Below are 9,540 nucleotides of genomic sequence, written 5' to 3' on the forward strand. Positions count from 1 at the left end.
TAAGAAATACTGACACCTAGAGGATGAAAAGAAAACTGGACCTCTGGACCTCTTGGACATGTTTGATACAGTGCTCAAAGAGGTTTTTTGCAAGACATTTCTTTGCAAGACAATTCTATGAAACTGCCTTTCTTCTGGTGTCCAGAATTCACCAGCCCACGTTGCACTGGTGTAACACGGCTGATGGTCACCGTTGTCCTTTGTCACAGTCGGAGATTATAGGACATCGGCTTCTACTTTCTGGAAGAGAATACTGACAATAGTTTGCATTTTACAGCAGGAAGTAATACCTTTGAGGGTTTGTTGGTGTCTTTTGGGCCTCTGGCCTCAAGTTAGTATGATTTCTAAAATTGATACGTTTAACTGCAAAACTTCAGTTCAGTGGTTGCACCCTGAACGACATATTTCTGTGCAATATGAAGCGAAAGAGTCAGAAGTCATATAGGCCGCCCCAGTAAGTTAAACAACTACCCAAGTAATTTGGTCATGCTCTTGGCTCAGTTCCATTATAGCATCACGTCTGCTAGGGAACTGATATGTTTTTGTTTTTTTCAATTCCAGAGTTTTTTAAAGCAAATTTTTAACTGATGTATTACTGAATTTGTATGGGGAGGGGGTTATGAGACACTTTTCAATATTATCCTCGAAACGGAAACCTCGAACCACCCCCTGCATTTGCACGAGGACTGCCACCTCTGTCAATCTCTAATCTTTAATAGATAAAATATTTATTTTTCTATTTTGTTGTTGTTGTTGTTGTTCCAGTGGTCTGGCAGAACACAGGCTCCAGATGGCATACAGTACAGTACAGTACAGTACAGTACAGTACAGTACAGTACAGTACAGTACAGTACAGTACAATAACCTTCTCAGAGGAGCAGTCATATTTGATGGGGGATTTAAACCAGCAGCTATTCATCAAAGGTTTTCTCCATCTGGTTTCTTTCTTATGTGTACCGTGTATCTTGTATGAAATCTAATTCAGTAGCAATGAGGACCGCATTTAACCTATTCAGAACATTACACTATATTGTGTATCATTATTTTATGCTTTAACTATTGAAAAATAGCAGATATACAAGCTCACAGCGCGGCACCGAGTGCCGCGCTGCGAGCTTGTAGATCTGCTATTTTGGAAAAATCGTGAACATTAGAATTTTGACCCGATTCTATAAGTGTCTTTTGAATCCTAAGATTTTCTGAAAACCCTATGTTTCTATGTCAGCAATCTGGCCAGCCATCGTCAAAGAAAAGGTCCTTTTCACTTAAATGGAGCTCAGTTAGTCTGTTCTTGAGAGACTACTATGTCTATGTTCTCAAACCATTTCATGTGAAGGACCCCCAAAATGATATTTATTTGGCCACGGACCCCCATCTCAAAATATCTAGTTCCAGGGACCATCCAGAAGCAAAATTTGAGTTACAAATGTTCGCTTTGAAAATATATTCAAAGATTTGCAGTCATTTTCACAACTTTTTTCAAAAAATAGCAGATCCACAAGCTTGCAGCGCGGCACTGGGTGCCACGCTGTGAGCTTGTATATCTGCTATTTTTCACTGGTTAAAGCACTCAATAATTCTAGGCCTAAATGGATCACATGTTGTACATTTTCTTCTTCACATAGTAAAATCCTCAGTGCTAAGTTATCCATTTGTACGCTCCTCTCAGAGTTAAGTTAACACTCAGGATTTTACAGTGCACAAAACGAGGTTGTCGGGAAGCATTACCATTCAGCGTGAAGCAGATAGCAGCAGGGGGCGATATCCTGTCAAAACAACAATTCCTATGCAAAAAAGAAGAAAACAGGCTTTCAAAATAGCTTGCATCTGTGCAGTGCTTAAAGGAAAATATTTGCCTTTTTTACTGCATCATCTCCATGTATGGGTCCTCATTAATGCTCACTAATAGGATGGCTATTTTATGTCTACTTGCTCTGTGTTTCTGTGTTACAGTTCATGCTCTTTTGCCAAAAGTGCCCTTTTAGGGAAGTTCAGCCCCTGCCTCTAACATTCTCTGCACGTCCTTGGTGGATCGTTTGAAAATGTTAAAACTTTTAGGGCTCTATTTTGATTGTCTTAAGTACCAGCTCTTGTGCCTTAACTTTAAGGCCTGTCCATACTGTCTCCAACCACAAAACAGTTTGTCAGAGAGTTCTGACTTTCCGATGTGCAGCTTTCCGAATTCGGGGTAATGCTTGTGATGTAATTTTGTAGTTGAACCGGACCTTTCCGATGTAAAGTTCGGTGGTCGGAGACAGTATGGACCGGGCCTTTGAGTTAAGGCATAAGAGCTGGTACTTAAGACAATCAAAATTGAGCCCTCTAACTTAAATCTTTTTTTAAACGTTTATTTTATGAAAGTTGAATGGGTCAGTGATCTGGTCTGAAAACCGTCATTGATGACCAATGTCACAGGCTGAGGCTGGCCATATGAAGTCTGAGATGGCAATATATAATAAAGATATTTCGATGTCCCGTTGTTTCGAGGTCCCAGTAGGTTTAGGCTTTGGGTTAGCCTTCACCAAGTTGGCATTCACCTGCGTCGGCAGGTTAGCATTCACCAGCGTCGGCGGGTGTAAGAACAGTGACTATTGGCTATTTCAGCAGGCTATAGTTCCCCATTTCCTTTAGCTTGGAAGAAACCACCATAAGATGATGTCATGGTAGGCAGGTTTCTGGACCGTCGTCCCTCCAACTCTTGAGACACAAAGCAAGTAGGGATGGGACGATAAGCGATATTATCGTTTATCGTGATAAAAAACACTCACGATAATCGTATGTGGAGATTTCATTTATCGTCGTGCACTGGGATCAATTCACCTTTTTTTCACTCTCTATCAAATGACTTTGACAAAAAATAGGCGATCTACAAGCTCACAACGCGTCGCAACGCAACGCGCTGTGAGCTTGTAGATCTGCTATTTTTTTTTGGGCAAATATTCCGCCCCAGGATAATGGATTTTGATTATCGTGATAAGTATATCGCGATTTATTTTGTCACCATCATCGTGACATGACATTTTCATATCGTCCCATCCCATCCCTAAAAGCAAGTAGACTGAAATGTGCCATCTTATAATACGCAATAGTGAGGACCAATTCTATGAAGAAATGGTTGGAAAAAGGTGCATCTTTAAGAGTTTCATGGTGACAGCGTGTTGTTCATGGGTTCCCTATGGGTTCTCACTGGGATATATCTGTTCTCTGTAACGTGGTGTTGTTGAAGGCTTTTGTTGTCGTTTTTCCCCTCCCTTCTGACAGCATTTTACATTGTACTTAAAATGAACTATTGTAAAGAAATGCACATATATATATATATGGATAGTATACAATCATATTTATTATTTGCATACATATATGAATAATACCCATCTTCCTTACTTTGGACTTCTCCACTGCCTTAACTATAGTAGCTATAGAAAGGGACCTCTGTCAGACAAAATAAGGCATCTCTAGATCCTATTTCCTACTTGTCTTTAGAGTGACATAATATGATAATCACACACCGTTGCCGTCTGAAAACTTGTATTTCCACATTTCAACTTTTTATACGTTTTTTCGTAAATGAACGCGGAAAGTAATTTGTAACACTACAGTGTCCCTGGCCTGTGTCCCACAAAAGTACTGATACAAGCACAGACAACGCGACAGGTGAACTTTTAGATCTTCTATTTTGGCTACTTTTAAACAATGACGTGAAAGTGGTATTAACAAGAGTTTGTGACTAAATAGTAACAACATTGGAACCACAGGTTCTTAAGTATCAGTTTTGGACATAACACGGTTTTCCCCACAGACAGCAACGATCATCTACATGAATGGCTTGTATCGTGCTATTGCAGTGTTTCTCAACCACTGTGCCTGGGGACCTTTGGTGTGCCCCTGGGAAAGGTCAAGTGTGCCCCTTGAAACTGCTTGAAAGCCAGTATTGTATTTATCATTTTAAAAATGATTTAAACTAGTGAAAACAGACGATCTACAAGCACACAGCGCCTCGCGGTGCAAGGCGTTGTGTGCTTGTAGATCTGCTGTTTTCACTACTGTTGTGCGACAGCCTTGTATGATGAAGCAGGGCTTTACTTTGCAAAGAAACTTACAAATTTGAAACTTGGAGATACAAGGTTTCTTCCCGACAGTGACGATATTTACACCCCCGTATTATGTTTGTGTGCCCATGGATTCTTGGGACATGAAAAGTGTGCCCATGGATTCTTGGGACATGAAAAGTGTGCCCATGGATTCTTGGGACATGAAAAGTGTGCCCATGCAGAAAAAAGATTGAGAAACACTGGGCTATTGTGTTGCAGGTGTACGGTAGTGGTTTTCATCATTTAACTCTTGTTAGTGGTTTCATTTTAGACTCTCAAGAGTTAAAGATCTATAGATCCATTTGGTTACCAACTCTCCATCATTTAGCTTGGGACCAACCTGGAATCCCCTCAAGGACCACTAGTGGTCCCTGGACCACTGGTTGAAAACCGCTGCAGTACACAGTAAAATCCCAGTGTTAATTATACTCCAAAGGGGTTCCATTTGTACCCTTTCCGGAGTTAAATGAACACTAAGGAATTTTACCATCGAGGGACACTATTTGGCACTAATGCCCCCTAACCCTATGCTTGTGTTACTGTTGTCATGACAATTAAGTGATTACTGACTGACATGGCCAATTTAATTTTTTGTTTATCTGTTGTTTTTTCCTCTGTAGACTCGTAGGTTTTTCAGGAATCAAAGGATGCATGTTTTTCATTTGTGTGGACAGTGCCTTTTTTAATCTCAGCATTCATCTTGTGCGCCTAAAGAATGGGGAATTGATTGTTCATGATTGTTTTATTTTGTTTTGTGAAAAGAATAATTTATATTTCTCCTGTGCTCATAATATTATTTTTTTCCCCATTACTGTAGGCCTAGTGTATTATTATTTCACACAATGTGCAAACTAGCAACTGAATATCTTTTTTTTTTAAGTACATGTCCCACCTAATGTTTAAGACTGCAAAACAATTTTGACGTAGGATTAGCTGTCATTTAAGTATATATTGTCCTGACACATTATTGAGACGCGGTTAAGTATGTTTTGAAAAATGCTGTACATAAGAACACATTTTAAGAATTTCTCATTGAAATATTGATAAGATATTTGTCTTTTAATGCACTGTTGTTGCTCATATATTTAGTGGTAAATAAAAGCATATTTAATGTTTTTCCTTTTTATGTCTCATTTAGACACTAATTGGATATGAAAGTTATAAGTAACCCAGACAACCGTCCTCTGGCTGTGTGTGTTGATATTTACAGGCACACAATAGTAGGATATACACCTAAAGCCTCATTTATGCGCTGTTGCGTAACACTGTCATACAACGGACCATAAATTAGGCATAATGACATGAAACCGCTACAGGGGTCTTCAACAGGGGGGTCCGTTTTTTTTCACATTTATGTTAAAAAATAAATCATGATTCTATCCATTTTGAATAGCTTGAATACATGATTACTATGCAATTGACAGATTGTTGATATTATTGACATTGGTTCTCAGTTAATAAGTAGTATGTTTAGAAATGATAGTGGTACGGCCCACCCTGCTCGCTGTAACTTGTACATGTTTAAAATAAAAAATATGTCGTAGCCCCGACCCCCCCACCCTACGAGGTGGTAGGGGGTCCCTGCTCCATCTCCCCATCAGTTTGGGGGTCCCTGGCCTGAAAACGTTGAAGACCCCTGCGCTAGGCCTCTTCTCTTCTCCTCTCACATTTCCTACTCCTTTAGTTAATAGTGTTGCATGTGCCTGTCTTTTTTCCAATTAAGCCCAATTTATGCTTCAAAGTGTCACATGACGCTTTACTTGCCAGCATAAATTTGCCTTTAAGCACTTATTGTCACCTTTCTCAACAGCTTGTACAGAACGAGAGACACACCATCTGCAAAGTGTTTCAGTGATGCAGGACTGTCCCTGGCTACTCAAATTGTATTTTATTTTTTACTTTATGTCAAAAAGCATAGGCCTACAGCAAGTGTTCCCTGTTTTAAAGCAAAAAGAAATTGCATAATGGTGGTCTCAATTTGGCTATGGAATTCTTATAAATGAGGCAAAACAATGCTTGTTTGGGGAATTTCAATTAGGGAGCTTTCTCGTTTTGCTGAAATGTGCCATTGAATCCTACATGCCTTTCCCTCCCCCACGAGGCTCTTTCTGTGTAGTATCACCAGTGAGATTTGTAGGTTGGAGTGTCTGTCTGTCTGTCTGTCTGTCTGTCTGTCTGTCAACTCTTTTTGTTGTTGTTGCTGTGTTGTGTGTGTGTACATGTGTGCATACACATGGCCTAAGTGTTTCCATAGTATTTATATAGATAAGGCAGCAATAGCACAGTGCAGGAACATTTAAAAAAGAAAAAGGTTTTATTCTGCTGCTTTTAGCAAACCTGTCCAAATTTCACTGTACAAATGACTGTTAAATGATTAAAAAAAAGTCATGTATATTTATTTTATATCCTCTATTGTAATAAAACCTCTTTTGCTTCGACCATTTTCCTTTGTACAGAAATTGTTTTGAGTTATTGGGAATATTCTTTCTTCTCTTTAATATCTAAGCGCTAATAAACATTAACTTGTCTGCTATCATTTCAGCACACAGGCACTCTGGTTTAGAACAAGCTCAACCAAATTAAATTAAAGGGATATTTCACTTCAGCTGTGTTTAAACTTTTTGACTCCCCAGAGAGATTTGCAGTTCAAAATACACTTCTATAGGTACAATATGAGTCTGTTGCCTCCCTCTTGTGGCTAGAAGTAGCAATGACCAGATACATTAAAATAGGCTAGCCTGGGGCCAGCCTATATACTAGTGTAGCTAACTAACTGCAGTATAGTATATCCTTGTTTTAACATGTGTGGGGATGTCTAGCTGCAGCTAGGCTAGGAGGTTGCCGGGGAACATGGATACTCTACTCTGAATTTTCTATGTACCCCAGACAGTTTGTAAGAACACCATGTATGGGCATAAAGATCTGCCCAATGGGCACTCCCAACATTACTTCTGAGACTCCTACATTCAATCCCATTGAAGGGGTCTCTCTTCCTCTCTCCAGACTCATTTCCCATTGGAAATGCATTGGGTGCTTAAAGTTAAATATTTCAAAAAACACAAAAAAATGTCATGTGGGTGTTGTATGTTAAAGCAATAAGCCACAAGAGGCGAGTGGTTACCGGGGCAGTATACACCGGCTGAGAGGCGTTGGGAAACACGAGGCGCAGCCGAGTGTTTCCGACCCTCTCAGCCGGTGTATACTCCCCCGGTAACCACAAGCCTCGCGTGGCTTATTGCTTTTCTAAAACGGTCACAATATTGCAACATGAATATCATAGCATTGCATTATTTAAAGAAAAAAGTACACTTCTCCGCCACCAGGAAGAGACATATCCTTGCGTTTACCAGCAGGAACGGGACTTACGGAAGCCAGTGTGTGTTTACAAAGTCACGTCATTCTTTTTGCAAAAAACAAATAGGGAAACAACACTTGTGTTAGATCAGTCTCATGTTAAGAACCATATTCGATCCATAAACATGTTTATTTTCATCCAGATTTAGCTGCTATGTATCACATAAAAAACGCTAGCATAGCAACCTAAGCTAAACAGCCGAGTGGTGCCTGGAGAATAGAGGGCGCTTGTTGCCTTTACAAGCCCCGCCCGGAGCCATTCAGTCACTGTCCTATGCATGCGGGCGGTGCTTAGAAGCACCCGCACGGCAGGATTTGAGAGGAAATCAAACGCTCGCTTCTCTAGTTCAGCCTCACGGCACAGTGGAAAGAAATAACGCACCTGGCTTTGATATAAACTGATTCAAGGTATGGGTTACAGTATCAGGTATACCATGGCACCCAGCCAATCAGAATCAAGGAATGGAACTAGCCGTTTTAGAATATTTATTTTATCCCACGATTTTGTAGTCTCGCGTGGCCAGACTGTTGCCTCCGCAATTTGCAAATGCTCCCAGCATACAGTCTGGATCATCGAAAGAAGAACGATGGGCTATGTTCCGTGAACAAATTTAGTGTCAGCAAATATAAGACTTCCGGTGGCGATCTCTTCAGAATAAGAGTACCCCTAACGTAATTGAAAAACGAATAATTTGTATATGATATACACATTAAAAATATAGATTAACCATTTAATTAAAGCTATACAACGAAAATAATGATTCTGTGTAAAAATAAAGTTTTAATTACTTTTTTTTTTTTTTTTTACATCTAATAGATATGCCGTTCACTGAAGTGCATAGCCTTTACAAATTGGACACTGGACAGTAGACGGCTCGCTGCGTCGGCACTTTGAACACACGCACACGTTCAGGGAGACCTCCTCTACCACACCACACTCTCCGCTAAGCGGGAGAGGTGTAAAATAAAAATTTGACGGCTTTCTGTGTGGCTAGACATAGAAAAAGTACAATTTTTAAGACATTTCCAAACTCTAGTTGGCGCTGGAGAGCAGAAGGCTCGCTGCGTCGGCACTTTGAACACACGCACGCGTTCGGGGAGACCTCTTCTACCACACCACACTCTCCGTTAAGCGGGAGAGGTGTAAAATAAAAATTTGCTGGCTTTACAGTGCAGCCACCCGCTCCAAAAAGTGACATTTTCAGACATTTTCAAACTCTAGTTGGCGCTGGAGAGCAGACGGCTCGCTGCGTCGGCACTTTGAACACACGCACGCGTTTGGGGAGACCTCCTCTACCACACCACACTCTCCGCTAAGCGGGAGAGGTGTAAAATAAAAATTTGATGGCTTTCCAGTGCAGCCACCGGCTCCAAAAAGTGAAATTTTCAGACATTTTCAAACTCTAGTTGGCGCTGGAGAGCAGACGGCTCGCTGCGTCGGCACTTTGAACACACGCACGCGTTTGTGGAGACCTCCTCTACCACACCACACTCTCCGCTAGCCGGTGGCTGCACTGGAAAGCCATCAAATTTTTATTTTACACCTCTCCCGCTTAGCGGAGAGTGTGGTGTGGTAGAGGAGGTCTCCCCAAACGCGTGCGTGTGTTCAAAGTGCCGACGCAGCGAGCCGTCTGCTCTCCAGCGCCAACTAGAGTTTGAAAATGTCTGAAAAAAGGTACTTTTTCTATGTCTAGCCACACTGGAAGGCCATCAAAATTTTATTTTACACCTTTCCCGCTTAGCGGAGAGTGTGGTGTGGTAGAGGAGGTCTCCCCAAACGCGTGCGTGTGTTCAAAGTGCCGACGTAGCGAGCCGTCTGCTCTCCAGCGCCAACTAGAGTTTGAAAATGTCTGAAAAATGGTACTTTTTCTATGTCTAGCCACACTGGAAGGCCATCAAATTTTTATTTTACACCTCTCCCGCTTAGCGGAGAGTGTGGTCTGGTAGAGGAGGTCTCCCCGAACGCGTGCGTGTGTTCAAAGTGCCGACGCAGCGAGCCGTCTGCTCTCCAGCGCCAACTAGAGTTTGAAAATGTCTGAAAATGTCACTTTTTGGAGCGGGTGGCTGCACTGGAAAGCCATCAAATTTTTATTTTACA

The 9,540-nt window shown here is 41.2% G+C and overlaps 1 protein-coding gene across 1 annotated transcript in view; it reads right to left on the reverse strand.

The window, feature by feature from the left end:
- Window positions 1-3,921: 3,921 nt before the first annotated feature.
- tab2 (TGF-beta activated kinase 1 (MAP3K7) binding protein 2) overlaps window positions 3,922-9,540 on the reverse strand; it is a 118,420-nt gene continuing 112,801 nt past the window's right edge. Inside the window, exon 8 of the transcript XR_013962882.1 lies at window positions 3,922-3,958. The gene's annotated coding sequence lies outside the window, so the exon portion shown is untranslated. The remainder of the gene's footprint in view (window positions 3,959-9,540) is intronic.

Source organism: Nannobrachium achirus, assembly GCF_963921795.1.
Source record: "Nannobrachium achirus genome assembly, chromosome: 16".
NCBI classification, from domain to species: Eukaryota; Metazoa; Chordata; class Actinopteri; order Myctophiformes; family Myctophidae; genus Nannobrachium; species Nannobrachium achirus.